Source organism: Podarcis erhardii, assembly GCF_964252035.2.
Source record: "Podarcis erhardii genome assembly, chromosome: 1".
Classification (NCBI taxonomy): domain Eukaryota; kingdom Metazoa; phylum Chordata; class Lepidosauria; order Squamata; family Lacertidae; genus Podarcis; species Podarcis erhardii.
In genome coordinates, this window is record NC_138497.1 from 83,966,395 (window position 1) to 83,982,915 (window position 16,521).

General features: G+C 44.2%; 1 protein-coding gene across 5 annotated transcripts in view; it reads left to right on the forward strand.

Moving 5' to 3' along the window:
* Positions 1–7,837: 7,837 nt before the first annotated feature.
* SLC43A3 (solute carrier family 43 member 3) overlaps positions 7,838–16,521 on the forward strand; it is a 48,402-nt gene continuing 39,718 nt past the window's right edge. The window contains exons 1-2 of one of the 5 annotated variants that reach the window (XM_081877465.1): positions 8,981–9,051; positions 10,505–10,572. The gene's annotated coding sequence lies outside the window, so the exon portion shown is untranslated. Of the gene's footprint in view, positions 7,857–8,932; positions 9,052–9,302; positions 9,446–10,504; positions 10,573–16,521 lie in introns of those variants that run through there. The other 4 variants (XM_081877466.1, XM_081877458.1, XM_081877464.1 and 1 more) reach the window with 4 other exon arrangements.

Here is a 16,521-nt window from a genome sequence, read left to right on the forward strand (position 1 = left end):
CTGTTCTTTGTGTTAAAGGGAGTAGGACAACACTACTTCTGGATCAGCTGAGAATTTATCCTTTTGTTACCTGCCCCCTCCACCAGTATTCAAATAGTTCTGGAGGTCATTTACTTATTTATTGATTACAGGTGTTTTGCTTTTGTTTTAAAACCCACTGGATTCATTTATGCATTGTGCACACTACTACTTCAACAGATGTAAAACTGTATATTTCATTCAGGTTTCCTAATTACAAAAACTTTGCAGCCTCCACAATTGTCTAGTCAAATGGTTTGGCCTTCTCTCCCTGCAATAAAGCGTGGTCCTCTTTTTGGTGAATTATTTAAAGGACACAGGTCTCATATTATATACAATAACAAGGTCATTAGCTGCACTGAGGTAGGTAGAAATACAGATGTAACCCTCTCTCCAACACACTATCACAGTTTAGTGTGAAACTGAACACAGGATGGGGTTACACAGGTTAAGAATATGAATATGAGAGGTGGAGATGTGAATATTGTGGGAATGTTCTGGGGTGCAGGAGAGGATATATTGACTAATTATATCCTTATCCAACTTGTACTAACAAGTTCCCAAAATATCAGCAGAGTTTATAGACATTCCCCTTTAAGTACGCAACGGTAACGCTTGCACAGGTTCGCTAGAACCTCTATAATAATTACTCTGGTAATTTCCCCTTTGTTCCCTCTTAAAATACAAGACACGACACAGTCTTTATAAAAGTATAAAAGAGTTTACTCACGTTCTGTTCACAATATGATCCCAGAAGGTAGGCAGGCTTAAAAAGGTTACATGCAGTTAGAATCTATCTTGTAGCAAGATATTACTGTCCTCTCTTGGCTGGGAGCCAAGAGGGCATGTTGCTCCTTCAGAAGATGAAGATGGCAGAGAGGCAAGAGGCAAGAGGCAAGAGGCAAGAGAGAGAGTGGCTGCCTGCCCTGTGCTTTTATCATTACCTGCACAGGTGAGGCCACACCCACCTCTGGTCACATGCGGAGGAAGTCCGTCCCCAGGAAGTTTACCTGCTTGCTGGACAGACATCCCTCCCCATGTTCTAACATGTACACTCTAGGAATGTTGTCATTGACTGCTCCTGTGCTTACATCCCACATACCCCTTCTCAGGCAATACAACATACACAAAACATAAACAACTTTATTCAACCACCCAGAGTCCCAGCTTCACACGTAGATTCTGGAAACTCTCTCTTGGTAGGGGTTTCGTCAGGATGTCAGCAGTCATCTCTTGGGTGCTGCAGTAGGATAGTTCCACAAGTCCATCCTGGATCATCTGGCGTATGTAGTGGTATTTAACCCCAATGTGTTTTGTTCTGGCCAGGAACTTCTCACTCTGCGTCAGCTTCAGGCAACTTTGATTGTCCTCTAGCAAGCTGACAGGCCCTTTTCTCACCAACCCAAAGTCCTTTATGAGTTGATCAAGCCAGGCGATCTCTCTGCAGGCTTCTGTTGCTGCAACGTATTCTGATTCTGTGGAAGATAATGCTACACAGCTCTGTTTATAACTGCCCCATGAAACAGGTCCATCACCAAACATGAAAACATGACCACTTGTTGATTTATAATCAGCATTATCCCCAGCCCAATCCGCATCAGTATACCCAACCAACTTAGGATCTCTGACGGCTGGTAACCTTAATTTACAATTCATGGTACCCTTCAAATATCGCACCACCCTCTTTACACCTGCCCAATCATGCTCAGTGGGAGAATTCACTTTTCTGCTAAGAATCCCCACAGCATTTGCTAAGTCAGGTCTACATGTGGTAACTAAATACAAAAGTTTACCAATCGCCGACCTGTAGTCATTGTTGTCTGGCAACTGCTTCGAATCCTGCTGATTCTTCAGGAAGTCAGTAGCCATCGGTGTAGCAACTGGATGTGCGTCTTGCATCTGCATGTGCTCAATCAGCTCGTGGATCTTCTGTCTTTGGCTGAGAAGAAATGAGCCGTCCTCTTCTCTTTCCACCTGGATCCCGAGGTAGTACTGGACATCTCCTAGCTCCTTGACCTCCACCTCTTTGCTAAGGTGTTTTACTATCTGTGTATAGTCTTTCTCACTTGCTGTGGCAATAATCAGGTCATCAACAAATGCTAAGATATATGAGAATTGTCCATTATTTGACTTACTGTACAAGCACTTGTCAGCGTCGCCTTGCTTGTACCCAAGTTGCGTCAGCATTTTATGCAACTTCTGGTTCCAGGCTCTAGCAGCCTGTTTAAGTCCATAAAGTCCTTTCTGCAGTTTGCACACTAAATGTGCCTCATGTGGTTTCACAAAACCTTTAGGCTGCTTCATGTAAATTTCTTCAGAAATCTGCCCATGTAGAAAAGCGGTAGCAATGTCTATGTGTTTCACTCTCATTTTCTTGGAGGCTGCAATGCTTAGAAGCATTCTTACGCTGCTGTACCTCACAGTTGGTGCAAAAACTTCATCATAATCTTCACCAAAACGCTGTGAAAATCCCTGTGCTACAAGTCTAGCTTTGTAGCGCTGCACTTCTCCTTCTGACCCCTTCTTAACCTTGAAAACCCATTTACTGCCAATGGCCTTCTTACCGGGAGGCAGCTCAGTGAGTGTCCAGGTCTTGTTCTGATGCAGTGCATCCATCTCCTCCTGCGCGGCCTTCCTCCAGAGACTGGCTTCTGCAGCTGGCATCTCCTGTATCTCTTCCCAAGTGGAAGGTTCTTGTGGAAACACCGACCCTGCAAAGTAGGACAACCGTAATGGTGGGACACCTTTGTTGGTTCTGGACGAGCGCCTGACCTCTGGTTCTGCGACCGCATCAGCTTCCTCATCCTCCTCCAACGCAGGCATGTCCCCATCTGAGTCCTCATCTTCGTCTCTGGTGCCGCCAGGGTTCTGGTCCTCTGCGTCTTCTGGTGTGTCGCCTGTAGGGGGCGCTGTAACACTTGAAGGCAGATTATTACTTTGTGGGGTCTCAAAAGGGAAATATACAAATTCTTGAGTCCTTTCTGACTCATCAGAAGAATCCACAACAGTGTTCTTAGTGTCTACTTTTCCATATTCATCAAAATAAACCGCATGGTATGCATTTGTCTTACCAGTTTGTAAGTCCATAATTCTATATCCTTTGCCTCCAGAGGCGTATCCCACCAGGATACCTGCTTTTGCCCTGGAGTCAAGCTTGTGTCTGTGTTCCTTGGGCACGTGGAAGTAACACGGACTTCCAAACACACGTATGTGCGACAGATTGGGAGCTTTCCCATGCCAAAGTTCAAATGGTGTGCGCTCTGCACCTTTAGTTGGCAGTCTATTCTGCAAATAGACTGACGTGTACACTCCTTCGGCCCACAGCTTCTGTGGCAAACATGCATCCTTTAGCATGCACCTTGTCATGTCCATAATGGACCTAAACTTTCTCTCAGCTATGGCATTCTGCTGTGGTGTGTAAGGAATTGTGGTTACATGTGCAATTCCTTCCTTGGCCAGGAGAGCCTGCATTTCATTTGAGCAGTACTCACCTCCATTGTCGCTCATTAGCACAGCTGGAGCTCTTTGGAATTTATTCTTGACCATGGCAATGTATTCCTGGAGCTTGTCCACTGTCTCACTCTTCTCTTTGAGGAAATACACAACACAAAATCTTGAAAAGTCATCCAGAAATATTAAAATGTATCTATTCTTTCCCAGTGAGGGAACATTCATGGGTCCACACATGTCAGTGTGCACTATGTCAAGCACTTTGTTGCTTCTTTGTTCTGCACAACGTGGAAATGAAGGTTTTACAGCCTTCTCAGTAATACAGCTTATGCACTTTGCTGGAGCTTTGTTGCTCTGCTTTACCTGCAAACCTCTTACAAGATCTCTTTTCTGTAGATCCAGAATGACGTTGGTGTCTCTATGTCCAAGCCTTCTGTGCCACAGGTCCAGATCTGCTTCATCCTTCTGGCTGGAATGTGCCACTTTTGCAGACTGATTCTCTGAAAGATCAAGCTCATATACACCATTGATTAGCTCTGCTTGAGCAAACACTTTGCCATTTCTAGTCACTTTACATTCTCCATTTCCAAATGTGATCTGGAAACCTTTCTTGTCCAAAGTGGACACGCTGATTAAATTGCAGCTCAGCTCTGGTACATACAAAACTCTAGAGATTGTGTTCTCAATGCATTCATTGTTTATATTGCATTTCAGACTCATGGAACCTGCACCTTTTGCTTTAACAATGTTCCCATCTGCAATTTCAATTTCAGATCCTTCTTCATCATTTATCTCATTAAAATAGTCCTTTTTATATGAAAAATGCGAGCTGGCACCTGAATCAATTATCCATTTATTACGTCTATTTTCACGATTCTGGACAGTTAAATTCCTTTCTTGCAGTAGCCATGTGCATTCACATTTCCCCTTCTTTTCTCCTTTTGGCTGAAAGGGGTGGGGTTTCTTGGCTTTAGGAGCCCTGCAATTCTTTGCAATGTGTCCTTCTTTGTTACAATTGAAACAAATCACTTTCTTAGGCATCTCTTTGGACTTTGTAAATTGCCTAGATGCATAACTACTGTCTTTGCTTCTAGCATTTCTCACTGGAGATTCAGCTCTATCTCTGCATTCTTCTTTTAAATAACCAATCAAGTCTTTAAAAGTCAGACCTTGTCTATGATCCATCAAACTTACAAATGCGCTAAAGCGTGGTCCAAGTGATGACAACAAAAATGCTATCTTTGTATCTTCATCAAAAGCTTTGGGAGTCAAATCAATTCTCTGAATAATCTCAGTGAACTTGTTGATGTGCTCTGTGAATTCCTCTTTTGAATTCATCCTCACTCTGGTTAATTTACACACCAAGTTTCTGAAGCAGTTTATGCTAGATTCTCCATACACGCGCTCAATATCTCTTAAGATTTGAGATGCATCATCTGTACTATTTATTAGTGATAGCTGCTCATCACGAAGTCCACTCAAAATTATGTGTCTAGCTTCGCTGTTCATGCGTTTCCAAGCATTTATCTTGGCTAAATCCTCCTCAGACGATCCTGTAGGCTGAGGGTTTAAAGCTTCCAAAATGTGCTTATAATCTAAACATGCTATCAAGCGCTGCTTCCAGTGTATGAAATTGTGTTCATTCAGCACAGGCATTCCTAGCTTTGCATCACTATCAAAAGCTGCTCTAGCCATCTTAAAATCCAAAAATTTGAAAATTCTTCAAAATTTCAAAATTTCTCAAAATTTTTAAAATCAAAATCTCAAAAATCTAAAAAATGCAAAACAATTCTTCACTGCCTTGGGTCACTGTGAACTCTGAGGGAAGGGGGGGTGCTTAATCCCCACTGCACAATGGAACAAAGGACCATGTGCTTACCAGGAAGTTAACTCAGAAAAAATACTACTCAACTCAAAATCACAATCCAATGCAATCCTTCAAAAATACGCAGAAATATACAATACTGGGGCCAATAACCCTTTGTGGGAATGTTCTGGGGTGCAGGAGAGGATATATTGACTAATTATATCCTTATCCAACTTGTACTAACAAGTTCCCAAAATATCAGCAGAGTTTATAGACATTCCCCTTTAAGTACGCAACGGTAACGCTTGCACAGGTTCGCTAGAACCTCTATAATAATTACTCTGGTAATTTCCCCTTTGTTCCCTCTTAAAATACAAGACACGACACAGTCTTTATAAAAGTATAAAAGAGTTTACTCACGTTCTGTTCACAATATGATCCCAGAAGGTAGGCAGGCTTAAAAAGGTTACATGCAGTTAGAATCTATCTTGTAGCAAGATATTACTGTCCTCTCTTGGCTGGGAGCCAAGAGGGCATGTTGCTCCTTCAGAAGATGAAGATGGCAGAGAGGCAAGAGGCAAGAGGCAAGAGGCAAGAGAGAGAGTGGCTGCCTGCCCTGTGCTTTTATCATTACCTGCACAGGTGAGGCCACACCCACCTCTGGTCACATGCGGAGGAAGTCCGTCCCCAGGAAGTTTACCTGCTTGCTGGACAGACATCCCTCCCCATGTTCTAACATGTACACTCTAGGAATGTTGTCATTGACTGCTCCTGTGCTTACATCCCACAAATATAGGAGCAGGCATAAGGTTTAGCCCCCACTTGCTGGTATCCCCTTTTATACACAGAGAGCCAGACCTACCATTAGGCAGAATGAGACAGCTGCCTCAGGTGGAAGATGTCAGGAGGTAGATGCACTCCCACCTCCATTCCTGAGTTTCCTAAGCAAGTTAGTCCTGTACCTCCTAAGCTGTGTATGGTGGAAGATGTCCCACCACCAATGTTGAAAGAAGATTAAGCTGGCAGTCCTGTCAGGTTTTTGTATGTGGAATGGGTGCATTACCATTTTGTTCTTTGCCTTAGGCAGCAAAATATTTTTGCCTAGCCCCACTTATATAAGTGAATGCTTGCTAGGCAAAGTGCTGTATTTGATACTATTGTGGTGAGAGCAAAACATACCCTTCACCTTGACATTGGGTGACCTGGCTCTCTCTGAAAAGGGTTCCATTAAGGGTTGCGGTGCACTTTCCCAGAGATCTCCGAAGTATACTATATACAATAGGGATAATGCTTTTGTGTTCATGTCTGGATGTGGTTTTGCAATAGGCTTCTGCTTGTCCAATATGGGAACAGGATACTGGACTTGACAGCCTTTGGTCTGATGCAGCTTGTCTCATCCGATCTATCTATCTATCTATCTATCTATCTATCTATCTATCATTCATTCATTCATTCATTCATTCATTCACATATATTTATAGCCACCAATAACAATAGTTCTCTGGCTGGTTAACTCTTAGATTACCTGCCACACACTCTGCCCATCATAACCACTAGCATTTTCTTAGCAATTCAAAACATACTCAGCTTTTCTGCTCAACAAAAACTGCAAGCTCAAGAGGCTGGCTACACATTACACACACCATGCCAATAACCAGGCATGTGTATACTGGGCTCTGATCATTGCACATTCTGGAGCCTGCCCAAAAAAAGATAGAGAAAATGTGGGCATGTTACAGGCAAACCTACAACAAATCAGGGCCCACTGGTCACTTTTATCTGGCTCTCTTTGGTTTGTCTCTCCTTATCTGCTTTCCTGTGTATTTTCCTGTACAGTTACTTCCAACCTGGAAGAACTTCACAGAGTTCTCAGCAGTAACCAGTTTATGTAAAAGCAGATGAATCACAAGGATAGCTCAGTCGGTAGAGCATGAGGCTCTTAATCCCAGGGACATGGGTTCAAGCCCCAAACTGGGCAAAAAAATCCTATATTGCAGGGGTTGGACTAGATGACCCTCATGATCCCTTCTAATTGTACAATTCCATGAGTCTATGAATGGCGGTCCAAGTTTTTTCAGACTGTTCATGAAAAAGATTCAATTAACATGAAAAATGCAGAGTGCCAGGTTAGCAAACTGTAACAGTATTTCAATACTATATTGACAATCCTGATTTGAGAGCACCCCTGAGGATAAACTGGATCTGAAACATGTTGGGCTCACTAAAAATTGTGCTCCTATCTCCCTTTGCACAGCTGGATGCTCTTTCCCCTCTTTCCCAGCAGTTGGTGGCCTGCCAGATTGCCTTTCAAGTGAATTAAAGGGAGGCTTTTTTGTAACAGTTATATGTACTGCAGTTATTGTATCATTGTTTTTTGTGTTGTGAGTCACTTTGGCACATGCGTGTAGGAAATTGGCACACACAGTTATCAAAATAGCAAATCCTCACTTGCTTTTCCTGGGTGGGGTGACAGAAGTATGATCTCTAGATAGTACTGGGTCTTCAGCACATGCAGAAGAACTACATGGTAGGACATCAAATGTGGAGGTGGTAAAATGCTCTGTACGACTTCTGGCAACAGGTATGGGACTCCACTTTTGAATACTTCTCCCTGCCCTCCAGTTTGAGCAAAATCCCTGAAAACAAGAAAGTAGCACACCAGAAAAGCAGGACTACGGGCGGAGTGAGGCAGCTGCCTCAGGTGGCGGATTTGGCAGGGAAGCAAAGTGTTATTTATTATTGTATTTTTACTAAGGAGGGGGAAATTTTTACTAAGGAGGGGGAAATTATTGTATTTTTACTAAGAGGGGGAAATGGCGCCTCCTTTCTTTTTTGCCTGATGTGTCCAAAATTACTTAGGGGAGAAATACAGATGTAACCCTCTCTCCAACACACTATCACAGTTTAGTGTGAAACTAAACAGTTTCACACTGAGTGGAAGAGGGGCCCTGAGCCTTAGGAAGGAGGTATACAGTTTAGTGTGAAACTTAGGGGAGAGTTAGAGTGTTTGCCTTTTGACCTGAAGGCTTCAGGCTCAATCTCCTGGTAGGGCTGAGAGAGATCCTGGTCTGAAATCCTGGACAGCAGCTTCCAGTCAGTGTAGACAATACTGAGCTAGATCGACCCGATGGTATGGCGCAGGAAAAAGCAGCTTCTTATGTCTGCCTCAGAGAGCAAAATGTATTGGATCAGGGTTTTCCAAATTTGGGTCTGCAGCTGTTTTTTTGGACTACAATTCCCATCATCCCTGACCACTGGTTCTGCTAGCTATGGATGATGTAGTCCAAAAACAGCTGGAGACCCAAATTTGAGAAACCCTGTATTGGATCGAGGGCGTCACAAACAGTGGTTCAAAACCATCACTGTTGTGTTGCTGCTCCGATCTGTTGCTGTTAGCGATCATCTGAAGTGGCCTAGTTCATTTTGTCACACCGGCACGCCGCCACTCCCTTTCTGACACGTGTCTCTCCCCCCCCCCCCCATAGGGCTGCAGGAGCCTATATATAGGGTTTCCGGAGGGCTAATGGCGCAAAGCGCGGCCGTTTTGGCGCGCCGAAGGTGGCGAGGAGAACAATCCCTTTCATCTGGCGAGGCCCAGGGGGGCGGGGGCAGGTCCAATACGCGGCTCCTGAAGAGACGGCGAGCGGGAGGGGCGTGTCTCCGCGCTGACGTCAGAGCACCCCGCGCTGCCTATGGAGGACACCCGTGGCGCGCGGCCAGGGCTGCACGACCCACCGCTATGACCACAGTCGGCCGGCCGGATTGACGCGGGCAGGGTGAGTCTCTCCGCGGGAACAAATGCGCGCGGCTTCCTTTCATGTGGGGCTGGGGCGGGCCTGTCGCCGGGAGCCTCGTGCGAGCAGGGGAGGGAGTAGGCAGGGAGAGGCGGCCACCCAATCGGCGAGGGGCCCCTGGGGGGGCAGGGCGGGGGCGGGGCCGGTGACTGACACCTCCGGGCGCGTGGGGAGGGAAGGGGAAAGTACCTGCAGCTGAGGGAGGTTGCCAGCGCGCATATGTGCAGGTAGGAGGAATAGTGGTCTCTTCCAAGGGGGGGGGGCACGGATAGTGGTCTCTTCCAGAGCAGCCTGTCCTTTGGCCACACGGGGTTGGCGACGTCCCCCTCTTCGCATTGGACTGAGTGGAAGAGGGGCCCTGAGCCTTAGGAAGGAGGTATGTCTGGAGCGCCAGGTGCCCCTTAAAAGCTCCTATTTGTTAGAGGGATCTTGGAAGTTGGTTGCTCTCGGCGCAATGATATTTGAGCATGCCTACCTTGAATGCATCCTCGGAGACTTCTGAATAAATGAGCCACTTGTCGGGCTGCTACTACTGCCGTGAAAATGTGGGGAGAGAAGCAGCCTCTGCGCTTAACTTCATAGCAAGACATCAGAAAGTTGGACTTGTACAGGTGTGTGTGAGCAGCTGGGAGTAGGTTGCCCTGAAAGGTGGTCAAAAAATAGAAGGGAGATGTTTCTTGCTTTTTGTATCATAATCGTAGACTTGGGTCATCTAGTCCAACCCCCTGCAATGCAGGAATCTTTTGCCCAAAGTGGGGCTCGAACCCTTGGCCCTGAGGTTGCCTGAGGTTATATGGATACAGGTAGTGACTATTCAGAGATGAGAGGCGGGCTACCTGAGCAGACGTGTCGTTGTGAGGAAGGATTTGTACCCCATGTGTTGTGTATTTATTTAGGTTTCTTAATTGTCCTGTCTCCAGGGTAGGTGTCATTACTGAAAACAGATCAATGAAACCAACAGGCCAAGATCTCGACCCAATATAAAGTTCTACAGAAAATTAAAATAGCCCCCATATCTGTTTCTGCTCTGAAAGCCAAGCCAAGCCAAACATGTACTACTTACAGCACACCTGGAAATTGTTCCGTGTTGTGGTTTTGGGATGCTGAAAGTTAACAGCCTTGACTAGCATAAGTAGATGTGGAATTCATGGCAGGTCTGGCTCTCTAGAGAAAAGCATGTATCCTTTGGAGCAGGTGAGTACCTGGTGGTGTTCTAGACCCCTGGGACAAGCAGGAAGAGTTTTTGTTGTGAAATATTGAGGTAGGAGGATTCTGGGTAAAGACAGGCCTTGCTCAGAAGTGGTCTCTGGAATCCCAAGAGAAGCTCTTTAGTGTGAGACAAGTGATTTGTTTTGCTTGCTTTTCAGAGTTGCAGATAGAGTATGCCAATGAGTAGGGCATATGCACTCATCCCATTGTTATGTCTGACAAACAGGTTTTGCAGCATTTCGTATTGTTTCAACAACTGTTTGACCAGAGGCAACAGTGGGACAAAAGCAATATGTGAGTACAGTGGGACTTACTCCCTTGTAAGTGTGTGCAGCATTGCAGCCTTATTCCTCTTTTTAAAACCAAAAAAACACTGCCTCCAGTATTTATCCGAGGTCCTGTCCACTGTTTGTGGTCCTGAAATGGCAGGCAAGGAGATAATGAAAAGAATCAGTCTTTGTCCGATATCTGCAGACTTCTCTCTCGCCTCTTTTTCTGGCTCATAAGCAAGAACACATGATTTTGTGCCCTACTGAGGTCTGCTGAATCATATATTTTGCAAAGTCCTCATTTTATCTTCCACTTGCTCAATTATTACCTAAAAGTTTATACAGGCCCTGCAGTTTGTGCTGTTCAGGAAATGGACACTGTCATCTGTGTCTATGCCTCAGGTGGTCAGAAACTGCACAGAACCTTGTCTTTTTATTCATTTAACCAAATATCCAAGCACCTCCCTTTTGTATCAGCAGGAGAACAATTTGCATCAATTACTACTTTCTAATCTATTTGCTGGGATGAAAATGGAATTAAATGGGAGTATGGTCTATTAGAGCAGTTGTCAATTCCCCTAGACTTGTGTTTCCTTTAGGTCCTGTCCACTGCTTGTGGACATTTCTGAATGGACCTTATGCTTCTGAGCATGAGCTAACTTCCCTCTTTGAAAAGAAAAGGAGAAAGCTCTCTCATGGGATGACCAAGACCTTGAGGAAACCGCAGGTATAGTTAAATTAGGCAGTGTTTGTTTTTCCTTATTTTTTAAAACATGTTTCACGGCTACTTGTACATTTATTTGCTTTAGAAAGCCAGAATGCTGTGAAATGTGCCTGGCCTTCCCTTCACTCCCTCCTTTGCAGAAACAAGGTGCACTTGGATGTGCAGGCATGCATACACAAGAGTGTAGTGCATATTATTTAGGTATGTGGCAGGCTGTGTAAATGTGTGTTTGACTGCTGGTGGTACTAAGTGTAGAGAGGGATAGTTGTGCATGGAAAAACTCTTCTCCCAAATGAGTGATCAGCAAGTGGAACCTGCAACAAAATGTTGCAATGTGGTGTGCTGGATGCCAGCCAGCAAACCTTTTCTAGGATACTCTGTTCTATTCTCTCTCTCTCTTTAACTGTAAGTCAGCATGTTGTGCCTACTGGCCATGCTCAGTCCTCACTGAACACCCCCCCCCCCTTCTCTGTGTGTTTACCCCTCATCCCTGTAGGGTTTTCCCTCTAAATATTTTTCTTGCACTGCTATAAACCTCGGGTTTTCCCCAAGCCTGTTTGTGTGTGAATGTTGCCATTTTGACTATAAAATCAGTTTGCAATTAGTTTATAGGTTACACTGTAAAGACCCATGAGTACAAAACAGTCACATTGACACTACTGAATTGCAACATATTTCCCCCCATTCTATAAACAGAATGCAAGTGTGGTGAGACAGGGTTGGCATATTTCAAAAATTAAAAACCAGGATACCCCAAAAGCATTTTTAAAGGAAACCCACAAAATTGTTCTCCCCCCCCCCCCGTCAATTCCACCTTTGAAAGCCCTAGGTGAGATGCAAAAGAGGAGAGGGTTTCTGTTGAAAAAGGGGATTTCAGCAAGGGGTGAGAAAAGCTTTTCTGTGAGATAATTAAAGCTGTAGGCCTTCTTCTCTTTTTGATCTGATAGCCATGATAATATGTTGTGAAATCAGAGTTCCTGTGGAAAGTTTTAATCTTGTTGACCCAGGAGATGGGGGAGTCTGAAGCTTGGAAAATGTCCTTACCCCCACTCTGCTGTTTGGAAAGTCAACATAGCAGCTGAAATTAGCAACAAGGATAAAATAAATGAGGCCTGGAGCTAGTCAAGAAGAAATCCCTAGTGGATTTGACCTTGGCTATCACTGAAGATAAGAGCCATAATAAACTTTTCAGGAGGGTTAGTTAGTTTGTTTTACTGTGTAGGTCTGATCCCACATCTCAGAATCGCTGAAGGGCAGCAGTAAGGCTATTGCCACCTCTTAGTAATTTTGGGTGGATAAGATATCTCAATATTGTCACAGAAAAGGGACTTCCAAGGGTATCACACAACTACTAAAATGTAATTGGAACAAACAGTGCAATCATATATATGTCTCCCTGGAAGCAAGTGCCACTGAGTTCAGTGCAGTTTGCTTTCATGTAAGTGGGTGTAGAATTGCTGTCTTTGTTAGATACTTTATAGTTTGAATTGACCTTAAGTCAATCTAGCCCTGTCTTTATACTCCAATCCTAAGTGCACTTACTAGGAATTTAGGTTGTAATATACTTGCATACCTGGAAGTAGGTCTCATTAAAATCAAGGGTTTACTTCTAGGTAGGCATGCATAGAACTGTACTGCAAGTCTCATTGAGCTCAACAGAATACACTTCCAAGTAGGCCTGCATAGGATCCCTCTCTGCAGATAATTTTGATTGTATTGCTGCCTCTGTGAGGAGAATTGATATTCTGCAGAGGAAAGGGGTAAGGCTACTTGCTCAGCTGGTTTAAGACAACAAGATTTTCCCTAACCATAATTCTGTCTCCTTAAGGAATTGCTATGTAAATAGAGGTTAGAGAAGTCTAACTTTATTTGCAGCACTCTTGCCAAGCTGCAATTCCCAGGACTATTTTTCAGCAGCCAGACACACCTCAGCTGGCCAGTTAAAAGGGTATCAAACATACAAGGAGCTGCCATCCCTGTTTGTTGATATTGTCTACTACCCTTCCCCAACACCTCTTTACACCTCACCCACCTGTCTCCCCACAGCCCACTTCAAGCCCCTCACCTCCTGCTCCACACCCTTTTAAAGGAGAGGGGAGATGCTTCACAGTGTGGCTGGATTTGAGTTAAATGCTTTGCTGAATCAGAGCCTTTGGTTGTTGCTTAGCAGCATACCTACTGACCAGCAAGGGCATTTTGTTCAATGCATTTCTACTTATGACCTTCGTGTCCCTCCATTCTGTTTTATGTAGTTAATTATTCACAAATTGAAAGTGAATTCTTCCCAAACTCAAATCAATTAATGATCTCTTTTTATGTTACGCTGCATACATCTTAATGGTTCTGTTCCTTATATTAGAATGCTTCAAGGCACCAATTTTTTAATTTTATTTTAGTCTTAACATGATCAGCAACTATTTTTGACAATCATGTTCTTCTGCCTCAAACACCTGGCAAGCAGAAAGTCTGCAGGTGATTTTTTAAAAACAAACAAACAAGGAGATACAAGTGATGAGAAAAAACTTTATCTACTTATTTGCAACATACCTTTTTTACTGTACTGTACTGTACAAATATAGGGTCAGTAAAAAAAGAAAATGGAGACCTGGAAAGGCAGTGATATGGGCAGATGCATAAGAGGGCTTGTACTTCATGAGGAGGAGGAGGAGCAAGACTGATTTTGGAGAGAGAGTCTGTCTCTGTAGCACAGAAGGGAGCTCTGTATGGAATGAGAGGACTATGAAGTGTTTCTGAGAGGGGGAGGTGTGCATTGTAGCACCATGAATAGGCTGTTTATAATCCAAGGAAACCAGTCCCTGGGGTCATATGCTGGACAGTTTTGGTCTGTTCCAGCAGTGTCATGCTTGGCATTTAATGAGCCAGTCTTTTATATCCAAAAGAGATGTGAATTTGGACTGGCGAAGAGGCTGATGGTAGAGAGTTTGCCTTCAGCCCTGGTATCCACAAGCTGTACCTCATTTCCCCTAAAGAGACCATAAACTGTACTCTCCCAGGGTTTGTTTGTTCTGCTTACAGGTTCAAGATTCTTTTTTGGGGTAAATCTGGGTTGTCTTTTCTCTCTAAATGCAACTTACTATTGTTCTTGTATAAATGATTATCCCCTCATAAACAAACAAGCAAGAGCTTTGTTATGCATAGTATAGGAACATCTGAAGGTTTCTGTTAGGGTTGCCAACATTCATACCAGCCCTGTTCCTGACCATTTAACTGCAGTCCAATGAGCAGAAATTTAACAACTTTTCCTGGCAAGGAGGCAAAAGTAATGAGGAAAGCTCCACTTGGTAACATAGCCTCCCTGCCCCCCCCCAGGCTACCCCTACCAAGAAGGGAACAGGGCCCTTAAAAAGTTGGCAACCCAGCATTTCAACATGTCTTACTTGCAATGTAAGTTATGAAATGAAATGTATGTCCCTACTACTATTTTATTTACACAATACAGTACTAACAAAACAGAGAAGTGGAAGAAAATGCTGAAATTATGATTTGTGGGACACAGCCCAAAAGAAGCACCCCCTCCCCCAAAGATGACTGAGGAACTGATTCTGCTTCCGTTGGGATTGCTGAAATGCAATGCACCTGAGTCTGCATTCCTGAATGACTGTCTCAGGTGCATAAGTAGTGGCCTTAGGGCTTTGTGTGTGCGTGCCTGCGAAGGTTTAAAATAGAAACAATCAATCTGTATAATGAGGAGCCTCTACTGTAGCTTTCCCAGATAATTCCAGATAATTTACCACAAAAGTATTCTTGTTTTACAGCCCCACTGACTGTTCATGGTTTAAATGACAGAGTACTGTCATCAGCATGTTGCTCTTTATGTCAGACTTATCTGCTGCTGCTCCTATACCTTGCACACAGATTCTGTTTTACTTTGTGATTAGATTCCTTTCAGTCTTCCTTCCCAGCCGTGCAGCCTTATTACCTCTTCTCTCTTAGGCTTTTTCTGCAAGCAAAACAATCTGGATGATTATGATGAATGCATTTCAAACACCTTCCTTGTCTCCCTTCCTCCGCCACCTCTCAAAACTAATGGGTGGATCTGGTTAGTTTTTCTTCACTGCTTTATAGCTACAGCCTTTTTGCAACTCAAGACAAAACAGACACCTGCCACATGTATTGGTTAAAATGGTTTGTACACTAGGATGTTTTCCTGTTTCCACAGCCCAATTAAAATGGATGTGAGCAGTGATAAAACGTGGTTGTGCTGCTATACAACTCCCATGCATTTTAAAGGGCCTTGCACAACATAGACTCTCTATCCATTGTGACATAATATGTTGGGAGACGGGGGATCTGTGTATCTCCAGATTTTGTTGGACTCCAGTTTCCCACAGCTCCAGCTGACATGTTCAGGGATGATGCGTGCTATAGTCCAGGAACATCTGGATGGCCTCAGGTTTCCCACCCCTGCTCTCGAGATAGTCTCATAAGAAATTACTGCTAGAAATTACTTGGTTAACAGCAGGCAGATCCATCAGGTTCCAAACATCTTAGGAAAAGTTATCATTAATGATTCTGTGATATGGGAGACTTCCGGGTTAGCGCCATTGGTAATGGCGGAATTCCTTTGAATAGGAGGAATTTGCTCTGTGGGAACCGGGTCTGGCCGCCACGGCGAAGGCGGAGACCCCTCAAAAATCACAGGCGGGTGAAGCCTGTGAACGTGGGATTTGACAGGCACCTTTCACGCCTCCCCTACTTGTGGGGAAACCCGATTTCGGGGCTCTGGAGCGAAGTGGGGTGAGCGGCACGGTGCTGTGAATCAACTGCTTTTTCCACGGAGTGAAGCCGCACAGCCGTTGCCGGAGAGCGCTAACTTTTTCCTGTGGACATTTTGATCTTAAAAGCAACTACCTGTGAGTAGAATAAATTGGAAGCTTTTAAAGAGAAAGACTTAATTTGGCATCGAAGCGGGGAGGCTCAAACAGGAAGTCCGCCTTCCGCTTTTGTAAATAGATCAAAGCAAAGAGGCTGCAAGCTAAAGTCTCAGAAAACCAATCGGAAAGGACTAATCTTTCCAGCTCTATAATAAACAGTGAATCCCCCCCCCTTGGAAGCAGGAGAAGAGGGGGGGGAAGCTTGGACTATATATACCTGCAAGAGACAGGGGAGGAAGTTAAATTTCCACTGCTCAGAACCTGGGAACGGGCTATAAATAGGACAATGAGACTGTTGCGTCTTGGAACGTGCTCTGACTGTGAATAGAGAGATACATTGTTTTTGGCTGTCTTC